Source organism: Triturus cristatus, chromosome 6 (genome assembly GCF_964204655.1).
Source record: "Triturus cristatus chromosome 6, aTriCri1.1, whole genome shotgun sequence".
Lineage (NCBI taxonomy): Eukaryota > Metazoa > Chordata > Amphibia > Caudata > Salamandridae > Triturus > Triturus cristatus.
This window is the reverse complement of record NC_140589.1, coordinates 263,579,823-263,598,382: the sequence shown is the minus strand read 5'-3', so window position 1 is coordinate 263,598,382 and position 18,560 is coordinate 263,579,823. Positions and strand designations below refer to the sequence as shown.

General features: G+C 51.0%; 1 protein-coding gene across 1 annotated transcript in view; it reads right to left on the bottom strand.

Moving 5' to 3' along the window:
- Nucleotides 1–18,560, bottom strand: part of LOC146816741 (b(0,+)-type amino acid transporter 1-like) — a 245,755-nt gene that overhangs the window by 61,943 nt on the left and 165,252 nt on the right. The window lies entirely within an intron of this gene.

Sequence of the window (18,560 nt, the reverse complement as noted above, 5' to 3'; positions counted from 1 at the left end):
GGAGGACGGGGAAGGAGGCAAGAAGCAACTCACAGGAACACAGAGGCAGCCCACCAGCGCCGTGTCCCCAGTGCCAAAAACAGAGGCACAAACACAGCACCCAAAACACGTCAGGCACGCACAAAGAGGTGGCACGCGAAACGCGCAGCAGGGAGGCCAGCAAACCCAAAAAAGCATCGGAGGCACTGAAAGGGAAACCATGGACACAGCACCCAGACGCCATCTGTCAGCAGCAACACAAAGCAACAGCAGAAAGTGGGAAAAGAAACAAAAACCGACAAGCTGCACACACTCGGAGTGAGGGCCAACCCCAGGAACAAAGACCCCACCCCCAATCACCCACACTCCAGGAGACCGGACAGGACAGGAAACTCCAAGTACGGCACGCCTCACCCAGCCAGGTTCCGGAAGACAAGCCCGCGACCCAGAAGAAACCGGGAGACCAAGCCCCAGCCGCAAAGTGCTGAGAGGTCAGGCAGGAAACCGGATTCAACAGTGGCTGACTCCCAGCAATCCCGGCAGGCCGGGAGACAACCCAGGAAACCCCGCGCCCACACAGCTAGGCAGCCGGGCATGGGAAGGAAAGAAGCACCGCCACTCCAGTCCAGCAGGCGCAGCACCAGCACATCTACGTCCATTCTGTTGACAGACAGAATAAAAGAACAGGTGAGATGCTGGGTAAGTACTGCTGATGTACTCCCGGTGGGAAGGGCAGTATTAGGGTCACAGCATTGCTCTTGTCTTTTTTTCTGTCGGGAGATGGTTATCTCCACTTTGTTACTGAATGGGACGAGGACAATGGGACCCGGAGTAATGAAGATTACCGGTAAGTAATAGAGCAGCACTTTTCACTGGTGAGTTGTGCTGTGAATGTGTCATGGTGGAGTGGGATAGGTCAGTAGCCTCACCAGCGTTCCCTGTAAATTATGTTTTAAAATTCTTTGAAGACCCACACATGATAAACTGGAAGTCATACAAGATAGTCCGTATTCATTTTTAACACTGCTTTGCTTTATTTGTTTACTTTATCAGCCACAGACTATTAAAACAGCTATGTAACACATTTTAAAGTGCTTTACTCATATGTTTTAAGTTTTAAATATGCCCTGATATGAGGGAAAAATACAGGCTTTAAGGGATTTAAAACCTTTATGCTTGGACATTAATATACTGGTCATGCCAATAAAAGAACAGAACACCCTGTTAGAAACCCTATTGGCTGGTTCTGGTGGATGTACATGTAGCTAGAATGGCTTGATCTAGCTGGGTTGTGTGAATATTTATGGTGTTTGAACAGAACTGCGCAGGGCTGGAATGTTCAGGCTGGGAATGGGGCTGGACAGGACCAGGCTGGTTCTGTTTGGGGTTAATAGGGCTACAATAAACCTGGCAGGGCCACACTGGTTTTGGTGAATGAGTCTAGAATTGCTTTAAATTGGATGGGATGGCTCTGAACGATGTAAAGGGTCACAGTGCATTGAGCAGGGACAGACCTGCTGGAATTGTGTAGGGTTTGAACCCTAGGTTGGACTAGCTGTTTCTGATGCTGAAAGACCTGATGCTGTCAGTGGATATAGGATGTACTGGGTTGGATCTGGCTACTCTGAATGGGTGCTTCTCATTGCTCAGACGTTGGTAATTTGGCATTGCCTAGTTTTACTGCCAGGGAAGTGTCACTTGTGTCAGCAGAATGTCATTCATAAGTACACTAAAACCATGCAAATGTCGCACATAAGCAAATGAACACTTGACAGCTATGAGATTCCTGTTATTGCCCTTCCATTTTTGGTGCTTTGTATCAGTTTTTAGATCTTTTTAGCGTTTCTCGTTGCTCAAATGGGTGCCATTTCTGATATTTATATGTTTCCCTCATCTTCATAGCTTGAATTTTGCTTGAGAGAAAGTGTCACTCATAGTCATTGAATGTCACTCATAATTACCCTGAAATTATAACAATGTCACATATAAGCAGTTTGAACACATGGCAGCTATGTGAGCAGCGCTGGTGGTCTCACTCCGACTGCATTCATGGCTGCACCACGACTCTCCTTCAGCGGCCGTGCAGGTCCTAATGATCTTATGGGGGCCGCGAGGGCAACTGGCTGTACAAACTGAATCTGCGTGTTTCCCGGGTCTTGGCTGTTGACAGCCAAATTAAGTCACGAGACTCAGTCTTGATGTCACGTCACTGACTTTAGCCGCAGGGTGACTGAAACACATTGTAGGCAGCCCTGACTGGCCAGAGCAAGTTGCCTGAACCAGCCCCCAAGCCACAAATCCTGTCGCAGCAATATGTTGTCAGCTAAAACCAAATTACCAGTCACTGATACTTAAGCAGTGCCCCGGCTGGAAAGCTGATAAGGTGCTATCATGCGTGACAATGCATTTCAGTGCGGTGATGCGGACCAACACACTGAAATGCGTTAGTCTAATACCTAATGCGTGGTACTTGGCAGGGCTGGATACGCTGCACATTACAGAGCTCGCAGCTTATGCTTGCTTTGTTAGTGTCAACGGGCTGGTCAGATCTGCCAAGACGATATGGAATAATGGCAGTGCTTCTGCCTTTGGAACAGGGGAGCCAAGCTCGAGTCCAGGCTTGCATCAATTTTATTTTTTTGTGCTCCCCCTCCAGAAAAGCTTCTGAAATGCCTTTATAATAACCAAAGACAGTGTTAGCCTACAAGGAAATATGTTGCCAAAGTGTGCACTCTGGGCAAATCATTTAATCCCCCTACCCCCTATATGTAAAAAAAATGAATGTGTATTTTTGTAATGCAACTGTTGCTCATGTAAAGCACACCAAGATTGTGCTATATAAAACTTTTTTTAAAAAAATATCAGCAGCAGCATTTTGGGGCACAATGCAGGAATTCACGTATTGTACACAACATTTATTTATTTATTTATTGCAGTTTACATTTCATCCACAGTACGCGCTGTTGCTCTTGTTATGTGACTGACTGTTTCTCAGTTCATGCTTTTAACTACTTACTCTTAATAAATACTTGCTATGGTGTATGCTTCTCCAATATCCCTGTGATGAGATCAAGATAAAGAAACAGCCTTTCCATGCTGCTGTCCTGAGCCAAAGCAGATGCCATATTTAAAACAAGCATTTGTAATGCAATAGGTCTCACAAGGGTATTAATCTATGTTCCAAAACTGTCTGAAGACCCTATTATATAGAGCTATATGTGTGTAATGCACCTGTTTTCGCTTTTGTTGTAAACTGAAGTTTGGAGTGGGAGTTGCCATAGATTTATATTGCTAAGCGCAGCACTCGCTTGCATGTTCAGTTGGATGGCGCACATAGCCTTGGTTGCAGCGCACATGGACCTTGCACCGCCGCACACAGAGGAAAAATATTAGAGGGAACATTGGCCCCTATGCATAGTCCAGTTCAAACCAGTTCTGGAAGCCGTTGGCTCCCGCTCTGGCCCGAAACTGGACAAAAGACATGAGAGTAACCTCCCCCCTGTCCAGACCCTGCCCTGGTACCGTCCCCTGAATCTACACAACCCTTTCCCTAAGGTACTTAAGGACTTACCTGGGTGTAGGTCCCTAGATTTTTCGTGGGATAAGATTTAGATCAAACACCACTGCCCTTCTACCCTCTGGGCACTCTGGACTTTGCTGGACTTCGATTGGGCCTGACTTCGTCTCCCTTCTAGTCTGCTGCATCGTCTGTCCCTGTGCATCATACAGGAACCTTCCAAGGTCTGTGAAGCATCAAAGATACCTGAAGAAATCTCCCTTGGAGTGAAGGAGTCACTCCTCTGCATTCGCTGGCACCACAGCTAAGTTGACTGGTCTGCAGATCCTGAGCTCCTTCGGACTCCGTGGGTTCTGCAAACACAGATGGTGGTTTTCCACAGCTTCCGAGGCCTGCCCTGCCCTCTTACCAAGTTTGAGGTCAGTATCCCTCTTGGGGGTTGCAATAACCGAAACCCTGTGCACCGCGTCCAACTTGCATATGCAAAAGCTTGTTGGCTTTGTTGCAAAAAGATCTTCGGCTCCAATTAGCCCCAACCTCGAGCACCTCCAGTGACTAGAATCTTCAGCCACACCGCAGCATGTGCATCGTGGCCAGCATCTTTTGGTGAGCTGCTTGAGGTCCTCTCGTGACTCCAAAGCCTCCGGTCTGTATGTTCACTTGAGGGTCACACTTGTTTCTTTTCGGCTCCCCTGATTGCTTGGGTCCTGCCCTGACTCCCCTGCCTTTGGTGAGTTCCCTGGACCTTGCTGGTCCTGACGTTGCTCCTTCTTTGATTCCTGTGTGGCTTGCCTTAGCCAAGACTTGTTGGTGCACCCACCGGACACAGACCCTTCAGCACTAAACATCCACGTGCACGGCTCCTGGTACTCCTCAGCGTCGCTAGGTCCTCACAACTGCAGAGTCAAGGTCCTCGTCATCCATCCTGCAACAATCGACATGGGTGGGCATTCGTCTTCCAAGTCTCCTGGTCACCCCTAAGTGGCATAGACTCTGTCCCCTCTGCTTGCAGGTACCTCTCATCGAGAATCCACCCTCGGATTCCACCAGACACTTTCTCCTCTTTCAGCAGCGGCACTTTCCTGAAGTCCTCCATTGGGTTCGATAGTGGATTCCGACACCACGTCGCACGTATGCACCAGGCTTCCCTGGTGTAGGTAACGTGGGTACTAGGGTATCCACGGTTGGGTGGCTCTCCAACCTTCTATCTTCCAAGTGGTTTCTTCAGGGTCCACTGGGTAGGGTCCCTAACCTTTAAAAATTCAACCGCGACTTGCACATAGACTTGTACGGAGCACGCAGTCGTGTTCACACACTACACACGCTCTCCCTGGGGTCCCTATCTACTTACCTTGGGTGTTTCTGTGGGTCCCCAGCAATTCTATGTCCTCTTGACATCATCCTGACTCGAGTCTTGGTTCTTATACCAATTTCTTAGTATATGGTTTGGCCCCCCTGGGGCCACTGTGTATTCAGTGATATTTACTGTGTTTCTTTGCTAAAGTATTGGGTGCATTGTGTTTATCTCTGTGTAGGAGATATTAGAACGTACTAGAGAGTATTATATAAAAAATATACATTTTTATAAATACTTGGTGTGGTTCATTTTCACTTAATCTATACAATAAGATTGCATTCTGGTACAACAAGCTGCTTTTTCACTCCTTCTGGACTAAGCCTGAAAGCTGCTCTCCACAGCTACCACTTATAGAGCTTTCTAAGGTTGTTTAAGACCTCTTAAATCACCATAAGTGTACAACATTCTGGACTCTACACAACATGGTTTTCGCTCTCGGCATTCCACCGAGTCAGCTCTAACCATGGCCACAGAAGAGATCTGTAAAGTGATGGACGGGGGAGGCAGAGCTACACTCATCCTGTTAGATCTGACTGCAGCCTTTGATACTGTAAATCATGCAGTATTGCTGTGACGATTGAAGGATGTGGTTATTGAAGATGTGGCTCTGACTCTACTCACATCATTTTTGACATCACGAGAACAACTCATCCACTGGAATGGCCTGCAATCGGGAATTTTCCATCTCCCATGTGGAGTCCCACAGGGTTCGGCCTTGTCTCCAACACTATTTAATCTATATGTCAGTCCCCTGGCTCGGGTAATCAAAGATCATGGTATAATGTTGGTGTCGTACGCTGACGACACCCAACTAGTGGTTTCTGTGACCCAAAGTGTTGGGCTAACAGCTGAGAGGTTCCGTAACTGCCTTACAGATGTAATGGCATGGATGAATTCAAACTTTTTAAAGATAAATACAGAAAAAACTGAGGTCCTAGAGTTTGGGCAACTACCTTCTGTATGGAGCCAAATCTGGTGGCCATCGGAGGCAGGCATTTGTCCAGTCCCGGTGCCTAAGGCCAGGAACCTGGGACTTGTGCTTGATAAAGACCTTAAATTTGCCTCACAAATAAATCAAGTTTCCTCTGCATGTTTTTTCACATTAAAAATCCTGCGGAAGATTCTACCCTTCATTCCTCTGTCACTTCAGAAAACAGTGGTCGGAGCTCTAGTTTTGTCCAGAATCGATTATTGTAATGCCCTTTATCTGGGAGCTGGCATGGGACAGATCAAAAAACTTCAATCGCTTCAGAACGCTGCGGCTCGGATTCTACTTGGCTTACCTAAATATCACCCGGCATCAGCGGTGATTAAGGAACTACACTGGCTCCCAGTCCATCAGAGAGTGAACTTTAAAGCCCTATGCTTATTGCATAAGGCTATATATTGAGGAGGGGCTGTGGATATCCAAACTTTGTTTTCTGTATACCAGCCCCGACGCTCTCTCAGATCTGCCAATACAGGATTGGTTTGTGTCCCCAGAACAAAAAGAGTTAGATGGGGAGGAACGGGGTTCTCTTACCAAGCATCCATCTTATGGAACTTCCTCTCTGAGACAATCAGGTTAGAATCAAATAGGGCAGTTTTTAGGAAAATGATGAAGACCTGGCTCTTTCCAAGGTCTTAAGATCTGTTGTTGTCTGCATCATACTCACCCAGCGCCAAGACGCCTCGGCAAAGTGTGCTTCAGTCATATACTAGACCAGCCTCTCACATTAGTGTGCAGCGGTGTCAGAGCTCACCTTCAGCTTCTCGCTGGGTTCTGTAGTCTTGCACAGGAACAGAAGTCGCAAACTTCCCGACTCCCACTACCAACCAATCAGCCCCGAGAGAAGTTACTAGGCGCTAACTGATCAGTGAGGGGGAAGGGGGAAAAGTGGATAAAATAATAAACAATAAGAAGAGACTGGTCCTGGACCTTCTGGTTTTCTGTCTGGAATCTCCTTCAGCCTTTGATTTGCCTACCGAAGTCTCCTAGGAAAACTAAGCACACAACAATTATAAGTTTTCACTTTTCTACTCTATCTTTCTTCTTATTCCTATAATTTCTCGTGATTAGCTACCTACCCAAGATCCTAAAACACCTTGCCTCTCTTCTTGGCCCGATGTTCCCTTTTTCTCTTCTTGTTAGAGTGGGTCCTTATTATCTGTAAAACATTGTGGGGATCAAGTTGATATGTATGATTAGCGCAGTAAATCTAATGTCAGCATGTTCAGTTCTAGTGTACCAGAGGGTCCGAAGCTCCTGTTATGCTAAATACGATAGAAAGGGCCGAGAACAGAACGGCTGCCATCTTGGATTGTGACTCTCTCGTTTAGGAATCACATGGTCTCTTCTGCCCACCATCTGCTCCCCCTTTTCATGCATTCATTAGGAGACAGGCCGAATTACTGAGAAGCAAGGTCACATCTGCTAAAAGGGAGTATCGAGCAAATTCCTCTAGACCTGGGACGAGAAGGGAGTCACCCCTCGACCGTCTCTGTAAAGATAGTAACTCCTTTGTATGTGTAACCGAAACTGGATATAGACATGAGCTCATTAGGAGCGCCTGGACTAACTGGTACTTTTCCACTTATAAGGTTTTGTATGCTGAACTGATAATGTATAAAAGTGTGTTACTGTCAAGGAGCCAGCAGTCTTCCTCGGCGCACCTGATGGGTGAGGATCGATGAGGCTCCTCTATATAGAGTTCTGTTGTGGCCAATAAATGTCTGAACCTTCTACGTTGCCAACTGCTCCTCATTTAACTTAACATTGCGGGCCATTGGTAAGTGTGGCCCTTGGGATAATTACTAGATTACTACAGTTGGCGACCACGAAGGGACCCCGTGATAGGGTCTTTCCCCCACCCCCCCCCCATATTCGGGTGGTGGATTGGGGGCGTCCTGACCGGTTGGCTGGAGGGGAGCTTGAGGATTTTTTCCACTCTGCGCGGCTGTTTGGGACGTCCCCTGCTGCTAGTCACCCTTCACCGGGGTCCTACGGGCTTAACCCAGGAACGGACTGAGTTGGTCGGGAGAAGTTGGCAGCGGAGAATGAACATTCGTATCTGGGTGCACCCGGTGTGTATAGATTGACTTGATTTGAAGCACGCATTGTAAACGGTGCGTTATTTGATTTGAAAGCATTCGTTGAAAACGATGCATTTTGATTGATTTGGACACTGGCTGCATTTGTTTGAAGCTCGCGCTAGATAGCGGTGCCTTGATTTGGAGGCACGCACCGGAGAGTGGTGCCTTGTCTGACCGTCTTAGCATAACAGTGTTCCGATTTGAAGTACGTACCTTTTGACTGAATTGATAAAACGGCGCGCCGAAGGAGTAAAGACGGATTGTACGTGGGAAAACCAGCGACCTGGACTGGGTAGCCACGAGGCATATCCCTGAAGAGGCTAGACCTCGTCGGGACTGGTCTTAATGGTGAGCCAGGAGGGTGACGGGAATCCCGCGTGCAGTCCGGTGTCTGAATCACGAACCAGAGTCGACGGGCTTGGTTCCTAGATACGGATTGTATACGGATTGTATATTGTATATGGCTTATGTTGATTGTTGTTCGTGCGTATGTGTCTAAACTAACCAAAATGTCTTGTTTCAGTAAACTGAATTGCTTTGGCTGCTGCTGCCGGACGGGTGACTCCAGATTAGCTGAGAGCCAACCCGCCCCACCGGAAGGCAGCCCTAGCCACTTTATGTATGTCAAACATGGGATCTCTCCCTTATTGTTCTGTACTCTGTGGCATAAGTACACTAAGGGTAATGAGGAGTTACGATGGCCCAAGACGGGTTCGTTTGATGAAAAGAAAATTGCTTTCCTACAGGAACAGCTGTTTTCCATGCGCAGTAGGCAGGCCATGTTTGACGCTTTGATCGCATGGCAAAAGGAGTCCAAACAACGACGAATAAAGGAAGAGAAAGTAGCTAGGGCCAAGGCAGGACAGAATATAACTCAAAAGGCTATAACCTACGATAGAGACAGAGTAGAAAAGGGATTGGACTGTATGAACCGCGAATTTAGATTAAAAGTTGATAAGAGTTATGTGGCCCGCCCGAATGCGGACGATGAGATAGAGGACTTGTTGGACACCAGGCCACCGCCCCCCTATGTGCCGCAACGAGTGTATCCGGAGGTGACAGGGGCCTCGGCCCGGTCTCGAATACGTCTCCGAGAACCCTGGCCTCGGCTCCTCCGGCTACTCCTCTTTCCCCGCCCCTGTCAGACCTCTCCCGATTGTCGACATCTGTGTCTGAAGTTATGGCTATGTTGCCTAATTTATTGACGGCAGCTGCAGCTGGGACCCCTCAGCTGTCATCTGGGTCAATGTCTTCCCCTTCTGTCCTGCCCTCCTCCTCCGCCAGTACGATGCCGGTAGCAGCTGCGACTACTCCAACATATCCGACTGGTCTCACGGAGAGTAGGGGGCTGTTTACTCGTTCCGCCTTGGGAACGGAAGAAAAGGAAACCATTGCCACACAAGCGTCCCAATGGATGCGACACTCCATTTATACTCTATCTGATATTTGGAATACCATGAGAGACTATGAGCCGGTAATGCAGCAGCATGCATTGGAACATATGGCTAAACGCCTTATCTCATTATGGAAACAGGTACACAGGGAAGGGAGAGCTCCGGCTATATTGTACGATATCCACGACCAAACTCACAAATCTCAACTAACGCCGGAAGAAGTATATGGGAAGGTGCAAACTTTGGTCGCCTATAGAGCTCGTCTGCAGCCTGCCATTCCCGCCGGACTATCCCAGTTCCCTATGCGGGAAGTACATCCTATCTACCATCCTGAGGTTACCGAAGTAGTAGATGCCCATGGGGTAGTTACCCGTCCAAGAGTGGACGCCCGTTTCCAGGAACAATGGGTCTATACTCCCTGGAAACGTAGTGAGGTATTGTCCCTCAAAAGTCAGCTGCCAGATCCTAGAAAAAACCCCACTGCATAATACAAGGAACTGACTGAGGCCGCCTCATCAGCAGTGATGACGCTGGCAGATATTGAATTATTCTTTGCTTTATTAGTACCAGTGGATATTTGGCGTCAGGTACATGATCAGGATCATGTTACGGAATTTGGTGGAACGTGGGACCAACTGAGAGACTGGGATAGAGATCGTAAGCCAGGGAATAAGCCCCGATCTGAGATATTGACCTTACCCGAGAAAATAATAACTTATATGCATTCATTGATCCCACCCCGGAAAGTAGACTGGGATAAACTAACGGCTTGCAAGCAAAAGAAAGATGAAAGTGTATCCGATTTCTTCACAAGGTTTGAGGGAGTATTCATTGATTTCAGCGGACAGGACCTGGCCACGGAGGGGGGTGTGCGTTTATTTGTCAATAGATTCGTAACCAACTTACTACCCGAGGTATCGTCCCGGTTGCAGGCCGCTGAAAGCACCTGGACGACCACCACACCTTCCACAATCTTAAGCATGGCCCAGTATTATGAGCATCGGGAAAATGAGAGCAAGGATAAGACGGAGAAGAAATCGAAGGATTTGAAAACACGAGTGTTACTACAGCAAGTAGAGAGGGGTCGGGCAAGAGGAAGAGGGTTGCAGAATTTCGTTCCAAGAGGGGCGGGACCTACGCAAACAGTAGGACGAACAGATTTAGGCATAAATCAATGTGCCTTCTGCAAAGAGGAGGGGCATTGGCGAGCCCAGTGCCCGTTGTTGTATGAGCAGAATAGTGTTCCAAGGGGTCGTGGACGGGGAAGGCCGAGTGGGCACAGAGGTGGATACACGAGACAAGAACATTCAGCCCGAGGTGAGAATAGTCAGAATTATTTTGATCAGAACCAAGGTAAACAGTATTATAATGAAGGATGTGTGGCTGATGAGGGCTCAGGATATTCTCAAGCATAGGACAGCCAAAGACAGAGTAAGGGGCATGTGTCAATTCCGATAGATCAAGCTGGGCCATATGTCCACGCACGATTACTGGATGCATCAGGTAAGTTTTTAGTTGACACAGGGGCTATGAACAGTTCTGTTTCACGCGCCCTGGTCCCGGGGGCCGCTCTGTCTGGACAGAATAATGTGTCTGTGGGGTTCTCTGGAACTCCGGTGGTAAGCCCCATTTCTAAGCCACTCTCCCTTACTCTGGGACCAGTAACAATAGACTCGCCTTTCCTCCTCACCTCCCAGTGTGGGGAAAATCTCCTGGGTATGGATATACTAAAGAGACTGCATGCCCGCATCTATTGCTCCCCCGATGGTGTTTACCTGACCATTAGGAATACTTCTATCCCTTCCATTCAATGTTTCTCCAAAACCGACTCTCTACCGCCTGAGCTTGCACAACTCCCGAAGGATCTTTGGGCTATGGGAGACACTGACGTGGGGTTCTTACAGATCCCCCCGGTGTCTATCACTCTGAAGCAGAATGCCCAATTGCCAAGGGTCCCACAGTACAAAATAGCCCCCGAGGGGGAACGCGCTTTATTGGCTATTATTTATGATTTGATTAAGACAGGGGTGGTAGAGGAAACGGCTTCCAATATCTGTAACAGCCCTATTCTTCTGATTCTTAAAAGAGCCCCCACACACCAGCCCCCCGATTATGCTGACACCTACCGATTTGTAATTGATCTGCGAGAGATTAACAAAATTGTGGTGCCCCAATATCCTGTGGTACGAGATATTAATTCCATTCTGACCATGATTCCTCCCACGGCGACCTTTTTCTCAGTGATTGATTTGAAGAATGCTTTCTTTAGTATTCCTATTCACCCAGACAGTAGGCATCTTTTCGGCTTCTCATTAGGAGGCCGCAGCTTCAGATTTTGTCGCGCCCCTCAGGGGTATACTGAAAGCCCTAGTATCTACAGCCAGGCACTAAAAAGGTTATTGGATACGTTGCAATTGCCTCCAGGTAATGTATTATTGCAGTATGTCGACGACCTCCTTGTGGCCTCTGATACGGAACATGGCAGCCGCGATGCAACGGTTGCCTTGTTACAGCATCTGGCGACTCATGGTAACAAGGTGTCGCTTTCCAAATTTCAATATTGTCGACCGGAGGTGACCTATCTCGGTCATCTCCTGTCGAAGGAGGGAAGACGGTTGACTTCTGAACGTATAACAACCATAACTAACATGCCTGTTCCTCGCACGCAACGTGATGTCCGTGCTTTGCTTGGTATAACCTCCTACTGTCGCCAGTGGATTGCTAACTCTTCCCTCTTGACTAAACCTTTCCTGTATCTAACAACGAAGGATGTGCATGAACCTTTACCTTGGACTATTGAATGCCAGAACGCCTTTACTGCTCTGAAAACTGCTCTTTGCTCTGCTCCTGTGCTTAGCACCCCTGACTACCGGAAGCCTTTTGTGCTTTACGTGCATGAGGTGGACGGTTGTTCCCTTTCAGTGTTAACACAGGACTTTGGTGGTAAGCAAAGGCCTTGTGCATATTTCTCGGCGGTTTTGGATAATGTCGCCAGAGCGCTTCCCAGTTGTCTGAGAGCTACGGCGGCAGTAGCAATAGCAATCAGACAATCGGAAGGGCTAGTCCTGAATACGGATCTGACAGTGATGGTGCCTCATGCTGTGGACGTATTATTGAACAGGACACAGACGCAGCACTTAACTAGCGCGCGTCTCACAGGGTACGAATTGACCCTGTTTGCACCTCATATAACGATCAAAAGATGTGTCAATTTGAACCCTGCCACATTGTTACCCCTCCCTTTGGGAGACGGTGAACAAGACATACATGACTGTATCTTTCGAACCGAAGAAGAAACAAAGGGCCGGATAGATTTAACTGACATCCCATTATCTGACGCCCAAGGAGAATTGTACGTTGATGGTTCATGCTTCAAATTGCCTGATGGTACGACAGCTGCGGCTTATGCGATCACTACTCTGCAAACGGTAGTTGAGGCAGCAAAGGTACCATATCGCTCGGCCCAGGCGGCCGAACTGGTTGCATTACTAAGGGCCTGTGAGTTGGGTAAAGGCTTGAGGTTAAATGTCTACACCGACAGCCAGTATGCGTTCGGTGTAGCACATAGCTTCGGGAGGTTATGGGCAGAAAGAGGGTTCTTGACATCCCATGGCGAGAAAATAAAGAATGGACCATTAGTTGAACGATTACTGGCCGCATTGACACTGCCTAAGACCTTGGCCATAGTTAAATGTAGTGCACACAAGGCTATAGTTGATGATGTGGGAAGGGGAAATTCCTTTGCGGACAGAATTGCCAAGGAAACGGTTCAGTCCGACATCAATCAATCAATCAATCAATCAAAGCATTTGTAGAGCGCACTACTCACCAGTAGGGTCTCAAGGCGCTTGGGGGGGGGGGGTGCCGTTACTGCTCGAACAGCCAGGTCTTCAGCTTCTTCCTGAAGGAGAGGTGGTCCTGGGTCAGGCGTAGGTCGGTCGGGAGGGAGTTCCAGGTCTTGGCGGCCAGGTAGGAGAAGGACCTTCCTCCTGTTGTCGCTCTTCGGATGCGGGGGACGGCGGCGAGGGCGTGGCTGGCTGATCGGAGGTGGCATTTGGGAGCGTAGAAGTTGATTCGGTTGTTGAGGTAGATCGGGCCTTGGTCGTGGAGGGCTTTGTGTGCGTGGGTGAGGAGACGGAAGGTGATTCTTTTGTTGACGGGGAGCCAATGCAGGTCTCTCAGGTGTCCGGAGATGTGGCTGTTTCGTGGGATGTCGAGGATGAGTCTGGCTGAGGCGTTCTGGATCCGCTGGAGTCTCTTCTGGAGCTTGGCGGTGGTACCGGCGTAGAGGGCGTTGCTGTAGTCCAGTCGGCTGGTGACGAGGGCCTGGGTGACGGTCTTCCTGGTCTCGGTGGGGATCCACCAGAAGATCTTCCGTAGCATGCGTAGGATGTTGAAGCATGCCGAGGAGACGTCGTTGACTTGCCTGGTCATGGAGAGGGAGGAGTCCAGGATGAAGCCCAGGTTGCGTGCGTGGTCCGTCGGTTTGGGTGCGGTGCCCAGGGCGGGGGGCCACCAGGAGTCGTCCCAGGCGGAGGGCGAGGGGCCCAGGATGAGGACCTCCGTCTTGTCTGAGTTCAGTTTCAGGCGGCTGGTCGTCATCCACTCGGCTACATCTTTCATCCCTTCGTGCAGATCGGCTCTGGCGGCGGCGGGGTCGTTGGTCAGGGAGAGGATCAGCTGGGTGTCGTCGGCGTAGGAGATTATGTTGAGGTTGTGTTGGCGTGCGATGGCCGCGAGGAGGCTCATGTAGACGTTGAAGAGGGTGGGGCTCAGCGAGGATCCTTGAGGGACTCCGCAGATGACTTTGGTGGCCTCTGACTTGTACGGTGGTAGGCGGACTCTCTGTGTCCTTCCGTCGAGGAAGGAGATGATCCAATCCAGTGCCTTCTCCTGGATTCCGACGTTGCTGAGGCGCTGTACTAGGGTGCGGTGGCAGACCGTGTCGAATGCCGCGGAGAGGTCTAGGAGGATGAGGGCCGCTGTGTCTCCGTTGTCCATCAGGGCTCTGATGTCGTCGGTGGCAGCGATGAGGGCGGTCTCGGTGCTGTGGTTGGCTCGGAAGCCAGACTGTGAGGGGTCGAGGGATCCATTTGTCTCGAGGAAGGCGGCCAGCTGCTTGTTGACGGTCTTCTCGATGACTTTGGCTGGAAACGGGAGGAGCGAGATGGGGCGGTAATTCTTGAGTTCGGTGGGGTCCGCAGTGGGTTTCTTGAGTAGAGCGCTGAGTTCTGCGTGCTTCCAGCTCTCGGGGAAGGTGGCGGTGTCGAAGGAGGTGTTGATAATGTCCCGCAGGTGGGGTGCGATGACAGCGTCTGCCTTGTTGAAGACGTGGTGAGGGCAGGGGTCGGTCGGAGATCCGGAGTGGATGGAATTCATCATGCGGACGGTGTCTTCGGTGCTGATCGGAGTCCAGGCGCGGAGGGTGGTGGTGGGCGGCGTTGCTGTGGTCGTGGCGTGCGTCGGATGAATGCTGAAGCTGTTGTGTATGTCTGCGATCTTGTTGTGGAAGTAGGAGGCGAGGGAGTTGCAGAGGTCTTGCGATGGGGTGATGTCGTTGTTTCCTGCGCTGGGGTTGGAGAGCTCTTGCACGATGTTGAAGAGTTCTTTGCAGTTGTGTGCGTTGTTGTCCAGCCGGTCTTTGAATGCAGTTTTCTTGGCGGCGCGGATCACTTGGTGGTGCTTCCGGGTGGCGAGCTTGAGGGTGGTCATGTTGTCCGGTGTTGGTTCCCTTCTCCAAACTTTCTCGAGGGCTCGGCAGTTCTTCTTGGAGCTCTTGAGTTCGTCGGTGAACCATGGGGCCTTCTTGCTGCCAGGTCTGCTGGGCGGGGTCCTCAGAGGGGCGAGTTCGTCCGCGCAGTTGCTGATCCACTTCGTGAGGTTTTCGGCGTCCTGGCTGGGGTTCCCTGAGCTGGCAGGAGGGTGCTGCTCAGGGAGGCGGCGAGCTGGTCGGCTGTGATCTTGTTCCAGCTTCTACGGGCAACCTGTTGCTGGTGGTGGTGGATCGCCGTTCTTTTGAAGGTGAAGTGGACACAGCTGTGGTCCGTCCAGTGAAGTTCTGTGGCGTGGCTGAAGGCGATGTCTGTGCTGGATGAGAAGACGGCGTCGAGTGTGTGTCCGGCGAGGTGGGTGGGGGTGGACACCAGCTGCTTGAGTCCAAGGTTGGCGAGGTTGTCGAGCAGGGTGCTGGTGTTGCGGTCGTTGTTGTTCTCCAGGTGGAAGTTGAGGTCCCCCAGGAGGATGTAGTCAGCGGAGGGGAGGACATGCGGGCTGATGAAGTCGGCGATGTCCTCGCTGAATTGGGTGCGTGGTCCCGGGGGTCGGTAGATCAGGGTGCCTCTGAGGGTGGTCTTCGGGTCGGTGTGGATCTGGAAGTGCAGGTGTTCGGCGGTGGTTAGGGAGTTGTCGGTGCTGGTCGTGATACGGATGGTGTTCCTGTGGATGATGGCGATGCCTCCTCCCATCTGGTTGGCGGTGCGGTCCCTCCGGGTGATCTTGTAGCCCTCAGGGATGGCGATGGCGATGTCGGGCGCTGAAGAGGCGTTCATCCAGGTCTCCGTGAGGAAGGCAACGTCCGGGGCTGTGGTGTATAGGAGGTTCCAGAGTTCGATGGCGTGTCTGTGGACGGAGCGGGTGTTGAGGAGGATGCACTTGAGGTGGTTGCTGCTGGTGTTCGGCTTGCCAGGTGCTGGTGGCGGGCAGGTCCGGATGCAGGTGAACTTGCAGGTGAGGCAGCTGAAGGGTTAGTGGGTGCGTCTCGGGGTGGCTTGGTGGCATCCCGGGTTCGGCCGGTGTTGAGTGCGATGAGGGTGGCGGCGTCGTACGTCTGGCGGGTGGGCTGGGGTCCTCGGGGGCCAGGGGTTCGGGCGCTGGGCGCGGGCCAGGCACGGACGGGCGCAGACAGGCTTACCTTCGGCGCACAATCGGCGCGCCCGCTGCGCGTGACCGCTGCGCGTTTGCACGGTCGCCATATATGGCGAAGTGCGCGGGGGGCGGAGCAGCTGGGAGGCGGGAGCGGGGAGGGTACAGAAGGAAAAAAGGGGCGGGGTCAGCGGTGGTGGCGGGAAGCGGGGAGCGGGGAGGGAAGACGGAGGGCAGCTACACGGACCGCAAACAGAAAAACAGGCAATACAGAAGTAAAAATGCACAATTTACAACAATTACAACAAATCTACCAACGATGACACCAGGGTGAGAGGCGGCGAGCACGGACCACGCCGCTCGAAGGAGGGGGCGTGGTCACGCGGCGGCAGCCGGGCAGCGAGGCAGTTAGGCAGGGAGGCACACGCGGCAGCTGGTGGCCGTGCGGCGCGGGGGTGTCCTAGAACTAGGTCACACTCACCTGCGTCGCACGGTCGCCATATATGGCCAAGTGCGCGGGGGGCGGAGCAGCTGGGAGGCGGGAGCGGGGAGGGTACAGAAGGAAAAAAGGGGCGGGGTCAGCGGTGGTGGCGGGAAGCGGGGAGCGGGGAGGGAAGACGGAGGGCAGCTACACGGACAGCAAACAGAAAAACAGGCAATACAGAAGTAAAAATGCACAATTTACAACAATTACAACAAATCTACCAACGATGACACCAGGGTGAGAGGTGGCGAGCACGGACCACGCCGCTCGAAGGAGGGGGCGTGGTCACGCGGCGGCAGCCGGGCAGCGAGGCAGTTAGGCAGGGAGGCACACGCGGCAGCTGGTGGCCGTGCGGCGCGGGGGTGTCCTAGAACTAGGTCACACTAACCTGCGTCGCACGGTCGCCATATATGGCCAAGTGCGCGGGGGGGCGGAGCAGCTGGGAGGCGGGAGCGGGGAGGGTACAGAAGGAAAAAAGGGGCGGGGTCAGCGGTGGTGGCGGGAAGCGGGGAGCGGGGAGGGAAGACGGAGGGCAGCTACACGGACCGCAAACAGAAAAACAGGCAATACAGAAGTAAAAATGCACAATTTACAACAATTACAACAAATCTACCAACGATGACACCAGGGTGAGAGGCGGCGAGCACGGACCACGCCGCTCGAAGGAGGGGGCGTGGTCACGCGGCGGGACATCACCTCCATGTTTGTAGTGAATCAATGCACGAGAATGATAGAAGCAGGAATTTTTAATAACACCATAGACAGTGTGAAGGAGCTACAAAAGGAAGTGACCCCAGAGGAGCTGAAATATTGGCAAGAACAGGTGGGGAGGCTTGATGAAAATGGGTGTTGGACTGATCTATCAGAAAAATGTAGATGGCTGCTGCCAAACGCATTTGTAAATGCGGTAGTATCCATGGCACACGGACCTTCACATGTAGGAGTCCAGGGCATCTGTGCAACACTGGATCCTGTCTGGTACAATATCAATATCCATAAGACAGCTAGGAGCTTGGTCCAGCATTGCATAATTTGTCTCCAACATAATCCCGGGGGTAGTATTCCCGTTCTAATGGGTAGTTTTGCGCCACCCACCTTGCCCTTTGAGGTGCTCCAGATGGATTTCATACAGCTTGAGCGAGTTAATAATCTGAAATATGTGCTAGTGGTGATTTGTACTTTCAGTAAATGGGTGGAGGCATATCCCACAAAAGAGAATACTGCCCTGGCAACTGCAAAGGCTCTGGTAAAAGAGTTTTTCCCTCGATATGGGTTGCCACGAGTGATTTGGAGTGACAATGGGACACACTTTAATGCTAATTTAGTCAAGCATGTATGTAAAGGTTTGTCCATCCAGCAGAAGTTTCATGCAGCACGACATCCTCAGTCAGCAGGCCTAATTGAGAAATATAATGGAATCCTGAAGTTAAAGCTGGCTAAACTCCAGGGCACGACAGGATTAAAATGGCCTGATCTCCTACCCCTGGCCCTGTTGTCTGTGAGAACTACTCCTCATTCACGGAGCGGTATCTCACCTTATGAAGTAATTTTTGGTAGGCCTGCCAACGTGTGGGGAGTGCCCCGGCCCAAATCCTTCAGGGACATTGATTACCCTATGTTGACTGACTATTTGTATGCCTTAACTAAAGATCTTTGTTCCATTCATCAACAGATATCTGCCGTATTGCAGCCCCTGCCAGAGGGTCCTGGACACAGCGTAGAGCCTGGACAGTGGGTTTTGGTCCGGAACTACCAACGGAAATCGAATTTGGATCCACGCTGGTCCCAGCCGTACCAGGTGCTCCTGGCCACGCGGACGGCGGTGAAAGTCGAAGGGAAGCAGCATTGGATCCATATCTCCCATCTCAAGCGAGTTCCCCTCCCATTGCCGAGGGA